Here is a 20,042-nt window from a genome sequence, read left to right as displayed (position 1 = left end):
TGGCGGTTACCATTGACCAGAAACTGATCAGCACTAGACATATAAAACTGTTGGTACAAGATCAGTTCAGAAGCTTGGAATCCTGCAGTGAGTAACTCACCTCCTGACTCCCCATAGCCTGTCCACCATCTACAAGGTGCAAGTTAGGAGTGTCATGGAATTCTTCCCACTTACCTGGATGAGTGCAGCTCCAACAATGTTCAAGGAGCTTAACATTATCCATGACAATGCAGCTTCCTTTTTGGCATTATATAGAGTCATAGAGTCATAGCGATGTACAGCACAGAAACAGGCCCTTCGATCCAACTTGTCCATGCCAACCAGATATCTCAATCTAATCTAGTCCCATTTGCCAGCACATGGCACATATCCCTCCAAACCCTTCCTATTTATATATCCATCCAAATGCCTCTTAAATGTTGTAATTGTACCAGCCTCCACCACTTCCTCTGGCAGCTCATTCCATACACGCACCATCCTTTGCATGAAAAAGTTGCTCCTTAGGTCACTTTTATATACCTTCCTGTCTCACCCTAAACTATGCCCTCTAGTTCTGGACTCCCCACCCCAGTGAAAAGGCATTGTCTGTTTATCCGACCCATGCCGTTCATGATTTTAGAGACCTCTGAGGTTACCCTGAGAAAGTGTATAGGGTATAAGCAGGTAGGGAAAAAGTTTAGTTTTGAGAAACAAGAGATTCAGCTGAACATGACTCAGATCAAATAAGAACTCACAGTTAACAATGTGGTACTGGAGGCAAGGGTAATAGGTTAATGAGGTGAAAAAGCATTCAATATTTAGAGCCATTTAACAATATTGGAAACATTCAATATGCAAGGATGCCACTCCCTGTAAAATGACTGTAGGGAACATCTCTGGGACACCCGCACCAATCAACCACACCGCCCCGTGGCCCAAGATTTCAACTCCCCCTCCCACTCTGCCGAGGACATGGAGGTCCTGGGCCTCCTTCACCGCCGCTCCCTCACCACCAGACGTCTGGAGGAAGAACACCTCATCTTCTGCCTCAGAACACTTCAACCCCAGGGCATCAATGTGGACTTCAACAATTTCCTCATTTCCGCTTCCCCCACCTCACCTTAGTTTGAAACTTCCAGCTCAGTAACTGTCCCCATGACTTGTCTGGACTTGTCCTACCTGCCTATCTTCTTTTCCACCTATCCACTCCACCCTCTCCTCCTTGACCTATCACCTTCATCCCCTCCCCCACTCACCCATTGTACTCTATGCTACTTTCTCCCCACCCCCACCCTCCTGTAGCTTATCTCTCCACGCTTCAGGCTCACTGCCTTTATTCCTGATGAAGGGCTTTTGCCCGAAACGTCGATTTCGAAGCTACTTGGCTGCTGCCTGAACTGCTGTGCTCTTCCAGCACCACTAATCCAGAATCTGGTTTCCAGCATCTGCAGTCATTGTTTTTACCTTGTTGATTTTAACCCTACTGCGAATCCTTTTACAAGGATGCCTGCCTTAAAGAAGTTTTCCTCCTCTCTCTACAAGAATCTCAGGGAGTCCCTCTCCCACTGCAACGCCCAGGTCATTTCCTCTGCCCTGAAACTCTTCAACCATGTCGTGAAACAAACTCGCTACCACAGCCACATTTGCTTCCTCAGTGCCTGCCTCCGTAACCAACTCATCCCACATGGACTCCGGACCACCTTTAAACCAGCAGAGTTTGGACCCGAACAGGACAAACAGTACAGACTACAGATTCAAAAACACCAGCAACAGTTCTCCTTCAGGATCCTCCGCTCCACGCTTGCAGCAATGCGCCGGCACCTAACCTCTCTCCAGTCAGCCCTGCCTCAGCTGAGGGCCACACTCTCTCAGAATTGCAAAGGACCCACTCTGTACTACATCCTCAGGAGAATTCACAGTCTCAACAAATAGTATTTCAATTCCATCTCAAACATCAAAAACTGTACGTACAACAAACTTTTATCCACCCACCTCCATAACCAGCGCTCCTCAAACATTCCAGAAGATTCCCCTAGCCTTGGAACCTATTCCACCATTAGCCATGCGGCTGATGCAGCTGCCACCCCCACACTGATTAATGATGTCACTTCCGCCCCCATCATGGCCACTCCCACAACCATTTCCACCACTCACAATTCCTCATGCATCACACCTGACATCACTTCTGCCCTTCACATCATCGCTGATGCCACATGCTCAGTGACTTCCGCCACCCCTACTGCCGTGGTCACCACCACTTCCGCCCCCAGCAGCGCCACTCACCTGCATTCTACTGACATGCCCCCCACAGACCCCACTGTCACTATCCCCATCCTTCAGAACCCCAAGGGGAACACTACCCCTGCTCATGACTCCACCCCCATTCCCCCCACCATCACACCCACTCCAGTTACAGGTTCCGCCCCCACTCCCAGCTCAACACCCACACCAGATCCCAGCTCCCAGCCCTGCCGAGTTTTCACCATCCCCCCAGACCTCCCCCTCATGGAGGACGAACGATCAGTCTTCAGCAAAGGACTCACCTTCATCCCCCTCCGTCCACGCATCAATGAATTTAATACACGCCGTGACATCGAACAATTCTTCCGTCGCCTCCGCCTCCGAGCTTACTTTCACAATCAGGACTCCCGCCCACCTTCCGAGGACCCCTTCGCCCACCTCCAACACACTGCATCCACCTGGACACCCCGCGCTGGCCTATTACCTGCCCTTGACCTCTTCATATCCAACTGCCGCCGGGACATTAACCGCCTCAACCGGTCTACCTCCCTCCCCCACTCCAACCTCACCCTCACAACGTGCAGCCCTTCAATCCCTCTGCTCCAATCCCAACCTCACCATCAAGCCAGCGGATAAAGGGGGCACAGTGGTAGTCTGGCGCACTGACCTCTACACCGCTGAAGCCAAACGTCAACTCGAGGACACCTCTTCCTACTGCCCCCTTGACCATGACCCCACCCCCCATCACCAAACCATCATCTCCCAGACCATACAGAACCTCGTCACCTCAGGAGATCTCCCACCCATAGCTTCCAACCTCATAGTCCGGGAACCCCGCACTGCCCAGTTCTACCTCCTTCCCAAGATCCACAAGCCTGACCACCCTGGCCGACCCATTGTCTCAGCATGCTCCTGCTCCACTGAACTCATCTCCACCTACCTCGACACTGTCTTATCCCCCCTAGTCCAGGAACTCCCCATATACTTTCGAGACACCACACACTCCCTCCACCTCCTCCAAGACCTCTGTTTCCCTGGCCCCCAACGCCTCATCTTCACCATGGATATCCAATCCCTCTACACCTCCATCCGCCATGACAAGGGCCTCCAAGCCCTCCGTTTTTTCCTCTCCAGACGTCCCCAACAGTACCCTTCCACCGACACTCTCATTTGTTTGGCCGAACAGGTCCTCACCCTTAACAATTTCTCCTTTGAATCCTCCCACTTCCTCCAGACCAAAGGGGTAGCCATGGGCACACGCATGGGCCCCAGCTATGCCTGTCTCTTTGTTGGCTACGTAGAGCAGTTGATCTTCCGTAATTACACCGGCACCACTCCCCACCTCTTCCTCTGCTACATTGATGACTGCATTGGCGCCACCTCGTGCTCCCGCGAGGAGGTTGAGCAATTAATCAACTTCACCAACACATTCCACCCTGACCTTAAATTTACCTGGACCATCTCTGACACCTCCTTCCCCTTCCTGGACCTCTCCATCTCCATTAATGACGACCGACTTGACACTGACATTTTTTACAAACCCACCGACTCCCACAGCTACCTGGATTACACCTCTTCCCACCCTACCTCTTGCAAAAATGCCATCCCATATTCCCAATTCCTCTGCCTCCGCCAGATCTGCTCCCAGGAGGACCAGTTCCACCACAGAACACACCAGATGGCCTCCTTCTTTAGAGACTGCAATTTCCCTTCCCACGTGGTTAAAGATGCCCTCCAACGCATCTCGTCTACATCCCGCACCTCTGCCCTCAGACCCCACCCCTCCAACCGTAACAAGGACAGAACGCCCCTGGCGCTCACCTTCCACCCTACCAACCTTCGCATTAACCAAATCATCCGCCGACATTTCCGCCACCTCCAAACAGACCCCACTACCAGGGATATATTTCCCTCCCCACCCCTTTCCGCCTTCCACAAAGACCGTTCCCTCCGCGACTACCTGGTCAGGTTCACGCCCCCAAACAACCCACCCTCCAATCCTGGCACTTTCCCCTGCCACCACAGGAGCTGTAAAACCTGCACCCACACCTCCTCCCTCACCTCTATCCAAGGTCCTAAAGGAGCCTTCCACATCCATCAAAGTTTTACTTGCACATCCACTAATATCATTTATTGTATCCGTTGCTCCCGATGTGGTCTCCTCTACATTGGGGAGACTGGGTGCCTCCTAACAGAACGCTTTAGGGAACATCTCCTGGACACCCGCACCAATCAACCACACCGCCCCGTGGCCCAAGATTTCAACTCTCCCTCCCACTCTGCCGAGGACATGGAGGTCCTGGGCCTCCTTCACCGCTGCTCCCTCATCACCAGACGCCTGGAGGAAGAACGCCTCATCTTCTTCCTCGGAACACTTCAACCCCAGGGCATCAATGTGGACTTCAACAATTTCCTCATTTCCCCTTCCCCCACCTCACCCTAATTCCAAACTTCCAGCTCAGTAACTGTCCCCATAGCTTGTCCGGACTTGTCCTACCTGCCTATCTTCTTTTCCACCTATCCACTCCACCCTCTCCTCCTTGACCTATCACCTTCATCCCGTCCCCCAATAACAGGCCGACGACCCCTCATCTTTCGATGCTCCAGGGAAAACAGCCCCAGCCTATTCCTCTCCCTATAGCTCAAACCCATCAACCCTGGCAATATCCTTGTATATCTGCAAACATTCACTCCCTCCAACACCAATGTACCGTTGCAGCAGTGTCATCTACAAGATACATTGCAGACATTCACCAAGGTTTCTCAGATAGCACCTTCGAAAACCATGACATAAAAGGACAATGGTAGCAGATATTTAGGAACCTCACCAGTTGTTAGTTGTCCTTCAACTCACCCACCATCTTGATTTGGAAATACTGTTCCTTTAGTGTCCCTGGATGAAAATCCTGGAACAGCAGTGTCAGTCCCCTATCTAAATGGACTTCGGTAATTCAAGAAGGCAACTCACTATTATCTTTGCAAGGTCAACTGAAAATGTATAATAAATGTTGGCTCAGCCAGGGATACCCACGTCCCATGTATGAATAAAAAAAGGATGCCATTGAGTCTATCATTCCTCCGTCAACTCTTTGAAGACTAGTTTCTTAAATTCTAATTCCATTCTAAAACAGCCATATTTTTTTAAAAATGCAACTTTCTTACTATTCAATCTGCTCCCACCTTCCTTCATCAGTACATTCCAGACCATAACTACCTATTGCAGAATATGAATGCTTCTCCTCTTTCTCTTAGATTCTGCTATTTAAGCCTGTGTCCTTTGGTTACCCTCCAGTCAAATGGTTTGTATGAAAGGAACATAACATAGCCAGACATTAGATAGTTTGTTCCAATGTGAAGACTGACGTGGTGATTTCTTGGTTGCTAATTTGTTCCAAACTTAGAATGGGCATTGACATAGTTTCTGCGTCAAATACATACAGTTCTACCCTGTAGAAACTTGGTGGTTTGAGAACAAAAAAAAAGGAGTGAACTTTCAATACCCCTTGTAGAATCTGTACTGCTGAGCTTTCTCTCAATACAAGATCTAAAGTTTCCAAGAAAATTTATCACTGGTTCTCTGAGCAGTATCTAGGCAGTGTTGCTTAGATATAATACCATCAAATTTTATTTTTTTCTAATGATGATATCCCTTTAGTAACTAAGATGGTGTATTTAACACCCATTTCAGATCCTGCGTATCCATCTCCTCCCTTCTCAGCTCACTTCATGTTAAAATCTGTGTTTTTTATTATGAGGAGAAATTATGGGAAGAGACTGTGGGCAGTGAGATCTGATTATGATTGCACTAAGAAAGAGCTGGCACAGATTTGAAGGATCAAATAGCATATTCTTGTGTTGTATGCTTCTAGTAAGCCATTGTCTTTTCTCAGATCCTCAGAAGGTGCCCAAGTATAATAAGTTTTACTAACATAATAGAAGTCATCCACAAATGTACAGATGAATGCCAATAGTTCTAACAATGGAGACCAGATTTGAATGCAATAAGATGGAAAATGGGCCAGGTGGAGATGGGGCAAGAAAGGATCAATTTATCATGTGTCCTGTGCCAATCCTGCATTGGACCTGACAATTTTTCAGGCATTTCTGACTCTGTCTTAACCTGAAGTTTGACTTTTTTCTGAAACTGGGTTGCTACTGCATGTAGACTTCAGGCCAACTCCACTTATGTTGGGCCACCAAGCAAATGGTATTCAAAATAAGGTACGGTCTTAAAAGCAATGCATGTGGAGCCAAGAGCTACTGGAGAAAGGTGCTGATCTCCTTAGGGCTGCTTCCCATTCTCCTCCCCCTTCCTCAGAATGTGTCACAAGGTCCTTGCTGGCAATGTAGGCAGATTATTGATAGCCAGAGATTGATAGATTCTTGTTGTCTTGGGGAATTAAGGGCCCCGAGGGCTACGGGGAGAATGCGGGTAAGTGGAGTTGAAGTGCCCATCAGCCATGATTGAATGGTGGAGTGGACTCGATGGGCCAAATGGCCTTACTTCCACTCCTATGTCTTATGGTCTTATGGTCTTATTATCATAAATAGATTGAAACCGATGGCTTGCTTTGATGAAGCAGGTACCAACACTCCTCACCTCCCAATTATTACAATTACATTCAAGTCCTTACTTCAGAGAAGCCTTGAGCCTGTTGATGATATGTACAGGTAGTTCTATAATGCGTGTTTATTGAGTGCAATTTGGTAGTAATGCGATTTGTGAATTGAGCACCTTTTTTTATAAAGTGAACTCCCATTCACTCTTATGCAATTCCATCCCAGGCTCTAGCTGAACAGCAAAACCCAGGTTCAGCATCCTCTACCTGCAAAATGCAAATTCAGTGTGTTCAGCTAAAACAGGAATGCAATCATCTCTGAAAGTCTTGAAACTTAGCTTGAAATTGGGACCTGGAGTCTCCATTTAGAAGGAACTTTATTTCAAACCGGGAGAGAATCTTGAGGACTGGACTTCCGTGTCAGTGTCACATGGTCAGTCATCTTGCGCGCTTTCTGGTGTAGTCAATGATTCTAGTGTTAAACTGTTACATTTACTGTGTTCTTCATCAAAATGTATGATTTAAAGATTTACTTAGACTGTGCTATCATTTGTGTTAGGGTAACTACTATTTTTGTCTCAATTTTAACTGATATATTTGGGGGTTTACTCCTAACCCTGTTTTTCCCATAGGCCCCATTATTTATAATGTGTGATTTTCTATAACGCGGTGTTGCATTGGAACACAACTACCGCGTTATAGGAGAACTACTTTTACTTGGGCTTAACTCTACAGTACAGAACAACTTCTACCCGTTTTTTCTCTAGAAAGAAAACGCTTGTGAAAAATCTGGAGTCAAAGTGACAGATATATTCATTGGCATATCATTCTGCTCATAATGGTTTGATTAAAAATTAAGTAAATATTTTGAGAAACGATATAATGTAGAGATGCCAGTCTTGGACTGGGGTGGAAAAAGTCAGAAGTCACATGACACCAAGTTATAGTCCAACAGGTTTATTTGAAATCACAAGCTTTTGGAGAATAGCCCCTTCCTCGGGTGAAGTGGGAAATGCTCCAAAAGCTTGCGGCTTTAAGTAAACCTGTTGGACTATAACCTGGTGTCATGTGATTTCTGACTTTGAATAAAGATACAACAGGCAGAGGTTCTTTCACAGTGGCGGTTTCCCTACCTCTGAGATAGGATTGCTCCACAGGTGTGGAATACCATTTCTGAATAGGTTGATTAATAATATCTACAATAGGATGAAAAATAGTGCAAATCAAAACAAATTTTGCTCAGTGATCCAGTAATTTGTCACAGTGTTACAGTTGTATTACTTGAGAAAACAAGTTGGTACCAGAAAAACAAACATGTGGTAAGCTTAATTCACCACTTGATGATATGAGATAGAAATGCCTCAAGGCAGGCTTTAAGCATAAGGTCATTTTACTAAGATTAGCCTAATGCCTTACTTAGATCATAGGCTGTTCCATATCTGTAAAATTCACCAATGTTTACCTGTACAAAGGACAAGTGTGAAAATAAGGATGGTCAGAAATGTAGAAGGATGATTGCACAAAAAAATGCATACGTTTCACTGAGTGTGGTTTATTTGCTGAATTAAGTACAATGGGGCTGCTTATCTCTTAAAGTGGGTGGCTGGTTTATACAATTATGTTTGTGTGTGTCTGTTTCTCAGTTAGTGGCCAGTTCACCACTGAGGTCAGAAAGTTGCAGTATCGAACTGCCACCAGGACTTTGAACTGACAAATTCCCTCTATACTGTGCTTTATATGAGATATGAGCATGAAGCCTTGCATGCAAGCTGTTCCTATGTGTCCGATACAAATTAAAGACTCATGTCTTGGTATTGGAATGTTCCCTGACAGTAGGCATTGTACTTCATTAGAATGGAACCAGCTTTAGTACAATTAGTCCCCACCCTCGTGCCCTGGCAAATGCAAAGGAAAACCAGGGGTGCAATTTTCTGTTCTTCCTTTCTATGCATGCAAGCATGTATCTTGACTATTCACCAAGAACAGCTATGTAAGAATCCTACTCATTGATTACACTTCAGCCTTCAACACTGTTATCCCCTCGAGACTGATGACTAAATTTAGTGATGTCGGACTAAGCGCCACTCTCTGCAACTGGATCCTTAGTTTCCTGACCCACAGGCCACAATCAGTGAAGACTGGGGACAATATTTCATCCTCACTAACAGTCAACACTGGAGCCCCCCAGGGGTGCGTATTCAGCCCCTGACTGTACTCACTGTATACCCATGACTGCATCGTCCAATACCAGGCTAATGCCCATTTACAAGTTCGCTGATGACACCACCATAGTCGGTCAAACCTCAGATGGCGACGAAACAGACTAGAGACAGGAGGTGGAAGACCTGGAACAATGGTGCAATAAGAACAGTCTAGCTCTCAATGCCACCAAAACCAAAGAATTCATTATTGACTTTCGGCGGGATGTTACTCATGCCCCCCTACCCATTAACAGCACAGAGGTAGAACGAGTGGAGAGTGTCAAGTTCCTGGGAGTGGTCATCCACAAGCTTTCTTGGACTCTTCATGTGGATGCATTGGTTACAAAAACCCAATAACATCTCTTCTTCCTCAGGCAGCTGAGAAAATTTGGCATGACGGTGAATGCCCTTGCCAACCTTTATAGGTGCACCATCGAGAGCATTCTATCTGGACGAACCACTACCTGGTATGGCAACGGTACCATTCAAGATCAGAGATGGTTACAGAGAGGGGTGACATTGGCCCAGACAATCGCAAAGGCCGACCTCACATCTATAGAATCCACCTACCAGGCCTGCTGTCAAGGAAGGGCCACCAGCATTCTCAAAGATCCATCCCACCCTGGCAATGCTTTTCTCCAACCTCTACGATCAGGGAGAAGGTACAGAACCCTGAACACATGCTCCAGCCAGTTTGTAACTATTTCTACCCTACTGTTGTTAGAATACTGAATGGACTCACAAACCCTTAGCATTTGCCTGCACCTGTGTTTTTCTTTTGCTGCTGTTTACCTATTATTTATTTATCTATGCTAGTTAACTATGTAATCTGCCAGTATTGCTTGCAAGATAAAGCTTTTCAATGTACCTCAGTACACGTGACAATAAATTCAATTCAATTCAATTCATTTCACAGGCCTTGATACTAGTGCTCTGGGTTAACAGAAGATTTATCAGAAACCAGCAGCATTTGGGTCTTAAAATCTACCTGTCAAAGCCTACTCCTTCAGGGTTTCAACAATGAGAAGGTATGTTGTCTTCCCAACGGATGGAAGCAGTGGCAAAAGGGAGATCCGGGGTGGGATTCGGAGGCAACAGAAAGGCTGTCCTTTTGAGGCAGCTCCATTGTACATGCACATGTGCCCCACACCTCTGGGCAGGCAGGGCTGTTTGGTTTCCCATGCAAGAAATGAGTCATCTTTCTCAAAAAAACCAAAGAACTGCAGATACTGGGATTCAGAAACAAAATCAGAAATTGATGGAAATACCCAAAAGGTCTTGCAGCATCTGCAGAGAGAAAGCAGAGTTAACATTTCAGATCTAATAGCTCTTCTTCAGAACTGATCACCTTTCTTGCCTGGTGAGGAGGCACGAGATTAGGAAGTTTGTTAGTTGAGGCCCTGAAATGACCATTAATTGACCATCAATGGGCTTTTATTTCCAGCAAATCCACAAAGGTCCCAATGTGGTTTCTCACCCAGAACCCACTTGCAAGGATGGTGAGAAGTGGGTGAGTTCCTCTCCAGTGCAAATTTGCCCATTGTTTCCCCTTTCTTGGTGCTTCTCTCACAGCCTCAAAGAGGGAAGGAATGTGTAGTATATTCAGGGCTGACATAATGTATCAAGGTGGCATTGCCCCAAAAAATCCTAAGTATTTTGTGCTCGCTTGACATTTAGAAAGAGAGAAGGTGCGGTTGTGATTGGCTGTTGAGAGGTACATTGAGATTTGTAAGGCTTTTGGCATTGAGAGCTCAAGAAGAAATAGTAGAAATATTGCTGGAACTAATAGTGCCATGTTGATCTGCCCAGACTAGCTGCATTGCCATCTATGGTGACTTGTGGGTACTGGGATACGTGTTCCATCCCCTCATCTCCTTCAGGTGAAACACCAAACAGGCATTCAAAAAACTGGAAGCAGACTGTCTTCCCACATCCACCATTAGTACTGTGTATGTGTTCTAAGAAAATCTGGAAGAATGGGATGCAAGCTTGTCTTAAAAGAAATAAATTCCACTTTAAATAGGCCAAGTGTGGTTGGCAGAAATGGCACTGCAAAAATGACAAAGCTGATTCCTGGTTTGATCTAGTGGGTTACATCTTAACAATCCTACTTCAATGAGACCAGGCTTTTCAAACACTTGAACCACATTCTTACAATGCAAATATGCTGTATGCCACCTTCCCACACCAGTGACCAGATACTGACCTTGAGTTAAAATCAGGGTTGCTATTTCCACCATGCCTCGTGGTTTATACTGTCTTACCTCCCTATGTGTATCATTTTGCATTCTTCCATCTTGACCCAAGTTCACCGAGCATTCTTCTTCCAAGCCTCATATTTTTCCATTGAGCCAGAGTTCTTGCTGTCATCTTTCCATCTCCCAGTTCATGTTATCAGCTTTGCTGCTGTAAATCTTTATCAGCACTAATAACTCCAGTCATAGCCTCTTCATGCCCCAAAGCACTACTGCCTTTTCCCTTCCACTCCAATTTTGTTCATTTTCCCCTTTCTTTATTTGGCACCACTCCCTCCCCCCCCAACCTTTCCTGCTATCCACATCCTTTTCCCTCCATATTTGTCCATGTAATTTCTCTGGACTGAATCCATTTCTATATTTTCATCTATTCAAATTCCTTCCCTTTTGTTTCACATTGCCCTGTTTCCATCCCAAGCTTTCTCTTTCCTTGTACATGCCCCACCATCCTCCTTTGTTACATATCCTACTCCTTTTGGAAGCATTCTAAATCCTTGCTTCCCCTCCCACTCTGAGTAAAACAAAATTTTCTTTGACCTTTTTCTGTATAATAATGGTGAGGTGATGGTGTAACTATAAGATTACACACCCCAATATAAACTAATATCTTTCACAATTTATTGCATAGCCCTCTACATAGGCTTAAATTATGCCCCAACATTGAGGAATTGTACACTGAATACATTACACGCGGTATACTGAAGATAAGAGGATGGTGGGTGATGGTAAAATGGGACAGCAAATCATTCTCTGAATGTTGCATCAGATCAAAGTGAAAGATTCCTCTGAACAGAGACCTTTGTGTTGGACAGTTTCAAACATGCCTGAACTGACTTTCCAATGCTCAAATTTAAGTGTTTGAGATATTTGAATTAATCAAGGCAGGGACTTAACCAAATATCTCTGAGACATGCTCATTCCTCCGTGAATAGCTGACTAAGATTTTTCATTCATTGGGGAAGTAGTAGCACTCCTACTGAACTTCAGAAAAGTTTTCCGCAAAGATCGAGTGCTCTCTACAGCACTGCATAGTCCCTTTCCCAATAACTGTTTAAATCTACCACCAAGTCAAGGACGAGTTTTGGAGAGCAGTAGTCATGATCTCAGAAAGCAGGTGGGCAACCAAACATATTGAACCAATCACACACTGCAAACCAGGAAGTTAAAAACATTTATTATTCTTAATTTTTAATTAAGTTTGATAGAGAGATGATTTATTATAAGTGGATTAAGATAAACTTAAAATAATGCAAACTTTATTATTTTCAGATGTGTGTGAAATATTTTATCATTGCAGAAAAACTTAACATTCCACTAATATAAAATTACCTGATCAATACAGTAATTATAGCACATTTTTTCCAACCCAATTTCACCGTGTTCAAACAGAGTATAACTTTACTATGGGACTTTACAGAGAGACTGATGTAAGTTATTGTCGATTCATAATATCTGCTGGAGAAATGTAGAATCATTGATAGCACATCCTCAATTTCCACATTTAACTATGTATGTGTGGACTCCATGTTGCCATTGACAGTTTTGCCATCCTTGTCATGGTAAAATCATCAAATTTGAAAGCACAGGAGAAAACTGTTTAAATCTATTTTAAAAATCGCACAACACCAGTTTACAGTCCAACACGTTTATCTGGAAGCACTAGCCCTAGGAGCACTGCTCCTTCATCAGGTGGTTGTGGAGTATATGATCATAAGACACAGAATTTATAACAAAAGTTTACAATGTGTGTGTGTGTGTTGTGCAGTGGGGTCACCTGTAGTGTGATATGAGCCCAAGGTCCTGATTGAGGCTATCCCCATGGGTACCGTACATTGTATCTGTGCTGGGTCTTTGAAAGAATCTGCTTAATTCCACACTCGAGCTTTTTCTCCATAACTGTAAATTATTCCTCTTTGATTGTGGGCCCAATGATTGCCTGTGTGAAATCTGATTCCATCACACTTTCTGGAAATATACTGCAGATCCGAACAATCTCCTGTGTGAATAAGTTCTCATTTCCTTCCTAGATTTTCTGCCAATTATTTTGAATCTATGAACGCTTAGTTACCGATGCACTTGTCAGAGGAAATATTTTCTTCTTACTTGCTTTATCAAAACCACTTCATAAATTTTGAATGCCTTGTTTTGGTCTCTCCTTGGCCTCTGATTGAAGGAGAATAATACAAGTTTCTTGCATCTCTCTACATAATTGAATTCCCTGATTCCTAGTTTCATCTGGGTTACCTTTTCTTTACTATCTGACATAATTCCTGAGGTCTAAAATCATGCACATTATATCAGTTGGATGAATTGTAAAGGTTTATCCTAAGATCTTTGTTTCTGTAAAAGTAAAATACCATGGATGCTGGAAATCTGAATCAAATGAGTACATCTGCTGGCGAACATCAGCAGGTTTGACAGCATCCATGGATAGAAAAGCTATCTTACCTGTTGAGCTTTCCAGCATTTTCTTTGTTTTTGTATTCACCACCCAACTCACGAAGTCAGTTATTCCATATGCTATACCAATAGCTTCATAAATTTCACCTGCAAACTTCAAGGGTGTAGGAGCTACACAACCACAGATTCCACTGCTTTTGCATCAACACTTCAAAGTAGTACCATTTAGATTGAATTACAATTCATTGTTTCATGTTTGACCTCATTAAATCTGATTTTAGCTGCTACTGTTTATATTAGTGTCTTTCTTTCATTGTCTGTGGTAGTAAAGTACAAATATTTTCTTCACGCTCTTCTCAGTTCCCTGGCCCAGTACAGGTTTTAAGGTGTGACCATCAATATGCTCTTGAAGCAGCCACTAAAATAGTTTCAGTCAAGTCTCGACGGGAATACTCCTACCTCAGAGTAAAAAAAAAATATGGTTACAGGACCTATTTCAGAGGTTTCAGCAAAAAAAAACTAGCCTGATATCTTGTTGCTATACTGAGGCAGTGGTGCATCTCTCAGGTTGATATGAAACCTTCATGACATTATTTGAAGAAGAACTAGAGACTCCACTTGGTATTGGTGTCATTCGATGTTGTAGTATTGCACTGATTCCAGACCTGCACCTTTAAGACCATTACATGAAACCACATGTTCCACTATAAAGGTATCTATTTCACCTCCAGTCACTCAGAGTCAATACAGTCAGTTATGGAGTCATAGAGTCCTACAGCACAGAGATTACCATCCTCTATTTAAAAAGGTTGCCCCTCAGTTTCCCTTTTATTCTTTCCCCCAACCTTAAACTAGTCCTTGATTCCCTAACCCTGAGAAAAAGACTGAGTGCATTTACCCAATCCATGTCTCTTATAAACCTCTATAAGATCCAACCTCAGTCTCCAATGCTCGAAAGAAAAAAAGTCCTAGTTGTCCAACCTCTCCCTATAAGTCAGACCATTGAGTCCAGGCAACATCCTTGTAAATTTATTCTGTATTCTTTCCAGTTTAATAACATCCTTCCTATAACAAGGTGACCAAAACTGAACACAATACTCCAAGTGTGGCTTCACCAACATCCTGTATAGCTACAATCAAACTTCCCATCTTCTATACTCAAAGTCTTGACTGATGAAGGCCAGTGTGCTAAAAGCCTTCGTCACTGCTCTGCTTACCTGTGATTCCACTTTCAGAGAAATGTGAACCTGTACTCCAAGATCCCTCTGTTCCACTGCACTCCTTAAGGCCCGACCATTTTCCATGAAACTCCCACCTTCATTTGACCTTCCAAGATGCATGACCTCACACTTGTCTATATTAAACTCCATTTGCCATTTCTCAGCCCACTTTCCCAGGTGATCAAGGTGCTGCTGCAATTTCTGATAACCTTCCTCACTGTCCACAGTACCACCTATTTTCGTGTCATCAGCAAACTTATTAATCAGGCCTTGTACATTCTCATCCAAATCATTAATATAGTTAACAAACATAATGGGTAGCTACATAATGTAGAGCAACACCAATAAGCACAGAACCCAGAGTGTGTGTATACATCTGTGACTTGGTAGCATTGTTATTAGTGTTTTACGAAAACTTCAAGACATCTGAGTAAACATATTTTACATGGGCAAACATATAGATTAAAAAAACACAAATGAAAGCTAGATGTGGCACCAAGTTAGTGGCAGTAAGTGGGTACTAAAGGCTGAAAAAGCGATTGCAGTGTACCAGCTGTGAAAATGAGTTTTCATAAATGTTATCCATTAATCTATCCAAATTCAGAGTTGAAGTTATAAATATACGTAATTGTTAAACTTGAAAAGGAAAAGGTTTACAAGGATGTTGTTGGGGTTAGAGGGTTTGAACTAAAGGGAGAGGCTGAATAGGCAGCGGCAATTTTCCCTGGGGTGTTGAAGGCTGAGGGGTGACCATATAGAGGTTTATAAAATCATGAGGGACATGCATAAAGTGAATAGCTAAAGTTTTTTTCTCACGGGGTAGGGGAGTCCAAAATGAGAGGACATAAGTTTAAGCTGAGAGGGGAAAGTTTTAAAAAGGACCTAAGGGGCAATTTTTCATGCAGAGGGTGGTGCATGTATGGAACGAGCTGTCAGAGGAATTGGTAGAGCCTGGTCCAATTACAACATTTGAAAGGCATCTGGATGGGTACATCAATAGGAAGGGTTTAGAGGGATATGGGCCAAATGCTGGCAAATGGGACTAGATTAATTCAGGATAACTGATTGAGATGGACGAATTGGACTGCAAGGTCTGTTTCCAAGCTGTATAACTGTCTGACTCCATAACCAGGACAACCAAACAAGAAACAAACCTATACTGAAACACTGAGTGTTCTACTTCTCTCCCTTTTTCAAAAAAGGGAAATCTATACAAAGCTTAGTAAAGTACTTGTTTTTAAATATGACTGTTTAACAGTGCTAAAGGATTGCTCTGACCTAAGTAAGTGATCCTGGAAAAAAAGTACAGAAAACAGGCATAAAAGTAATTGTTTTCTATAACAAAGAAAATGACTTCGATCAATTACACCATTTAAATTTTTGCAAATTGGTGCAAAATTTTTTTAACCGCATATGGAGTTAGATTGGAAGCTAATGGGCAGGACAAGCAGAGTAGTAACCTCAGAATTGCTACCAGTGCCACGGCCAAGGAATGAGACGAGGAACAGAGAGCAAGTGCAGCTAAACACCTGGCTGCAGGGCTGGTGTAGGAGGGAGTGCTTCAGATATGTGGTTCATTGGGACCTATACAAGGAGGACAGGTTGCACCTGAACTAGAGGGGCACCAATATCCTGGGTGGGAGGTTTGCTCGAGCTCTTCAGGAGCATTTAAACTAGTTTGGCATGGGGATTAGGAACAGGAACAATGAATCGGAAGATGGGGTTGGTTGGGAATAGGCAAATACATGTGCAGCGAGTCTGTGAGTAAAAATAGACAGTTGATAAGCCAAAGTTGCAGTCAGTGTGATGTGTTGAAGTGTGTATATTTTAACCCAAGAAGACTAAAGAAATTGAAGGTTTGGTTAAGAAAAAGAAGGAAGCATATGTAAGGTATAGACAGGATAGATCGAGTGAATCCTTAGAACAGTATAAAGGAAGTAGGAGTATAATTAAGAGGGAAATCAGGAGGGCAAAAAGGGGACATGAGATAACTTTGGCAAAGAGTCAATAGAGTCAATAGCCAGAGATTTTTCCCCAGGGCAGAATTCACTGGTATAGGAAGTCATAGTGTGAAAATATTAGGAGGAAGGGATAAAGGATACATCAGTGGTAGGTTCTTTATGAAGAGAGTTGTGAATGCATGGAATGCCAGTTGAGGTGGTGGAAGCGAAGTCATTGGGGACATTTAAGCGATCGCTGGGCATGCACATGGATAGCAGTGAGTTGAGGGGTGTGTAGGTTAAGTTACTATATTTTACATTAGGATTAAGTCTTGGCACAACATCGTGGGCTGAAGGGCCTGTTCTGTGCTGTACTTTACTATGTTCTAAATAGAATTAAGTGGAATCCAAAGGGTTTACACGAATATATTAAGGACAAAAGGGTAACTAGGGAGATAATAGGGCCCCTCAAAGATCAGCAAGGTGGCTTTTGCGTGGAGCCGCAGAAAATGGGGGAGATACTGAGTATTTTGCATCAGTATTTACTGTGGAAAAGGATATGGAAGATATAGACTGTAGGGAAATAGATGGTGACATCTTGCAAAATGTCCAGATTACAGAGGAGGAAGTGCTGGATGCCTTGAAACAGTTATAGGTGGATAAATCCCAGGACCTGATCAGGTGTACCCGAGAACTCTGTGGGAAGCTAGAGAAGTGATTGCTGGGCCTCTTGCTGAGATATTTGTATCATCGATAGTCACAGGTGAGGTGCCGGAAGACTGGAGGTTGGCAAATGTGGTGCCACTGTTTAAGAAGGGTGGTAAGGACAAGCTAGGGAACTATAAACTGGTGATCCTGACCTTGGTGGTGGGCAAGTTGTTGGAGGTAATCCTGAGGGACAGGATGTACATGTATTTGGAAAGGCAAGGACTGACTAGGGATAGTCAACATGGCTTTGTGCGTGGGAAATCGTATCTCACAAACTTGATTGAGTTCTTTGATGAAGTAACAAAGAAGATTGATGAGGGCAGAGCAGTAAATGTGATCTATATGGACTTCAGTAAGGCGTTCGACAAGGTACATGGGAGACTGATTAGCAAGGTTAGATCTCATGGAATACAGGGAGAACTAGCCATTTGGATACAGAACTGGCTCAAAGGTAGAAGACAGAGGGTGGTGGCGGAGGGTTGTTTTTCAGACTGGAGGCCTGTGACCAGCAGAGTGCCACAAGGATCGGTGCTGGGTCCACTGCTTTTTGTCACTTACATAAATGATTTGGATGAAAGCATAAGACTAACAGTTAGTAAGTTTGCAGACGACACCAAAATTGGAGGTGTAGTAGACAGCGAAGGGGGTTACCTCAGATTACAACAGGATCTTGACCAGATGGGCCAATGGGCTGAGAAGTGGCAGATGGAGTTTAATTCAGATAAATGCGAAGTGCTGCATTTTGGGAAAGCAAATCTGAGCAGGACTTCTACACTTAATGGTAAGGTCCTAGGGAGTGTTGCTGAACAAAGAGATCTTGGAGTGCAGGTTCATAGCTCCTTGAAAGTGGAGTCACAGGTAGATAGGATAGTGAAGAAGGCATTTGGTATGCTTTCCTTTATTGGTCAAAGTATTGAGTACAGGGGTTGGGAGGTCATGTTGTGGTTGTAGAGGACATTGGTTAGGCCACTGTTGGAATATTGCATGCAATTCTGTTCTCCTTCCTATCAGAAAGATGTTATGAAACTTGAAAGGGTTCAGAAAAGATTTACAAGGATGTTGCCAAGGTTGGAGGACTTGAGCTATAGGGAGAGGCTGAATAGGCTAGGGCTGTTTTCCCTGGAGCATTGGAGGATTATGGGTAACCTTATAGAGGTTTACAAAATTATGAGGGGCCTGGTTAGGGTAAATAGACAAAGTCTTTTCCCTGGGGTCAGGGAGTCCAGAACTAGAGGGCATAGGTTTAGGGTGAGAGGGGAAAGATATAAAAGAGACCTATGGGGCAACGTTTTCACGCAGAGGGTGGTACGTGTATGGAATGAGCTGCCAAAGGAAGTGGTGGAGGCTGGTACAATTGCAACATTTAAGAGGCATCTGGGTGGGTATATGAATAGGAAGGGTTTGGAGGGATATGGGCCAGGTGCTGGCAGGTGGGACTAGATTGGGTTGGGATATCTGGTCGGCATGGACGGTTTAGACCGAAGCGTCTGTTCCCATGCTGTACATCTCTATGACTCTATGAATCCAAGTGTCAGGAATAAGGGTGATGAACTTAGAGCATGGATCAGCAGTTGGAGCTATGATGTTTTTGCCATTATGGACACTTGGATATCACAGGTGTAAGAATGGTTGTCGAATGTTCTGAGATTTACATGTTTGACAAAGAACAGGGAGAGAGATAAAAGAGGTGGGAGAGTGGAATTGCTAATCAGGGATAGTATCATAGCTGCAGAAAAGGAGTTCATCGAGGAGAGTTTGTCTACTGAGTCATTATGAGTGGAAGTCAGAAACAGGAAAGGAGCAGCCACTTTATATAGACCTTTCTATAGACCTCCGAATAGCAACAGAGGTGCAGATTGGGAGGCAGATTTTGTAACGTTGCAGAAGTAACAGGGTTGTTGTCATCTGTGACTTCAACTTCCCAAATATTGATTGGAACTTCCTTAGTGCAAATAGTTTGGATGGAATAGACTTTATCAGTTGTATCCTGGAAGAATTCCTGACTCAATATGTAAATAGACTGACTAGAGTGGAGGCCATATTAGATTTGGTGCTTGGCAACGAACCAGGTCAGGTGTCAGAACTCTTGTAGGAGACCATTTTGGTGATAGTGATCACAATTCCCTGATCTTTACTATAGTCGTGGAGACGGTATGGGAAGTATATTTAGTCGGGGGAGGGGGAATTATAATGCTATTAGGCAGGAACTCTGGAGTATAAACTGGGAACAAATATTCCCAAGGCAGAAATGTGGAGGATGTTTATGGAGCACTTGCTGCGAGTGCTGGATAGGTTTATTCCATTGAGGCAAGGAAGGGATGGTGGGGTGAAGAATCCTTGGATGACAAGAGATGTGGAACATCTAGTCAAGAAGAAGAGGAAGCTTATTTAAGATTGAGGAAGTAAGTATCAAACAGGACTCTGGAGGGTTACCAGGTAGCTAGGAAAGAACTGAAGAATGAATTTAGAAGAGCTAGAAGGAGCAGGAAAATGCCTCGGTAGATAGGATTAAGGAAAAGCGTTCTATGCTTATGTGAGG

This window comes from Chiloscyllium punctatum, chromosome 7, assembly GCF_047496795.1.
Source record: "Chiloscyllium punctatum isolate Juve2018m chromosome 7, sChiPun1.3, whole genome shotgun sequence".
In the NCBI taxonomy this organism is placed as follows: Eukaryota; Metazoa; Chordata; class Chondrichthyes; order Orectolobiformes; family Hemiscylliidae; genus Chiloscyllium; species Chiloscyllium punctatum.
The sequence above is the reverse complement of the archived record's forward strand: the minus strand, read 5'-3'. Positions refer to the sequence as shown.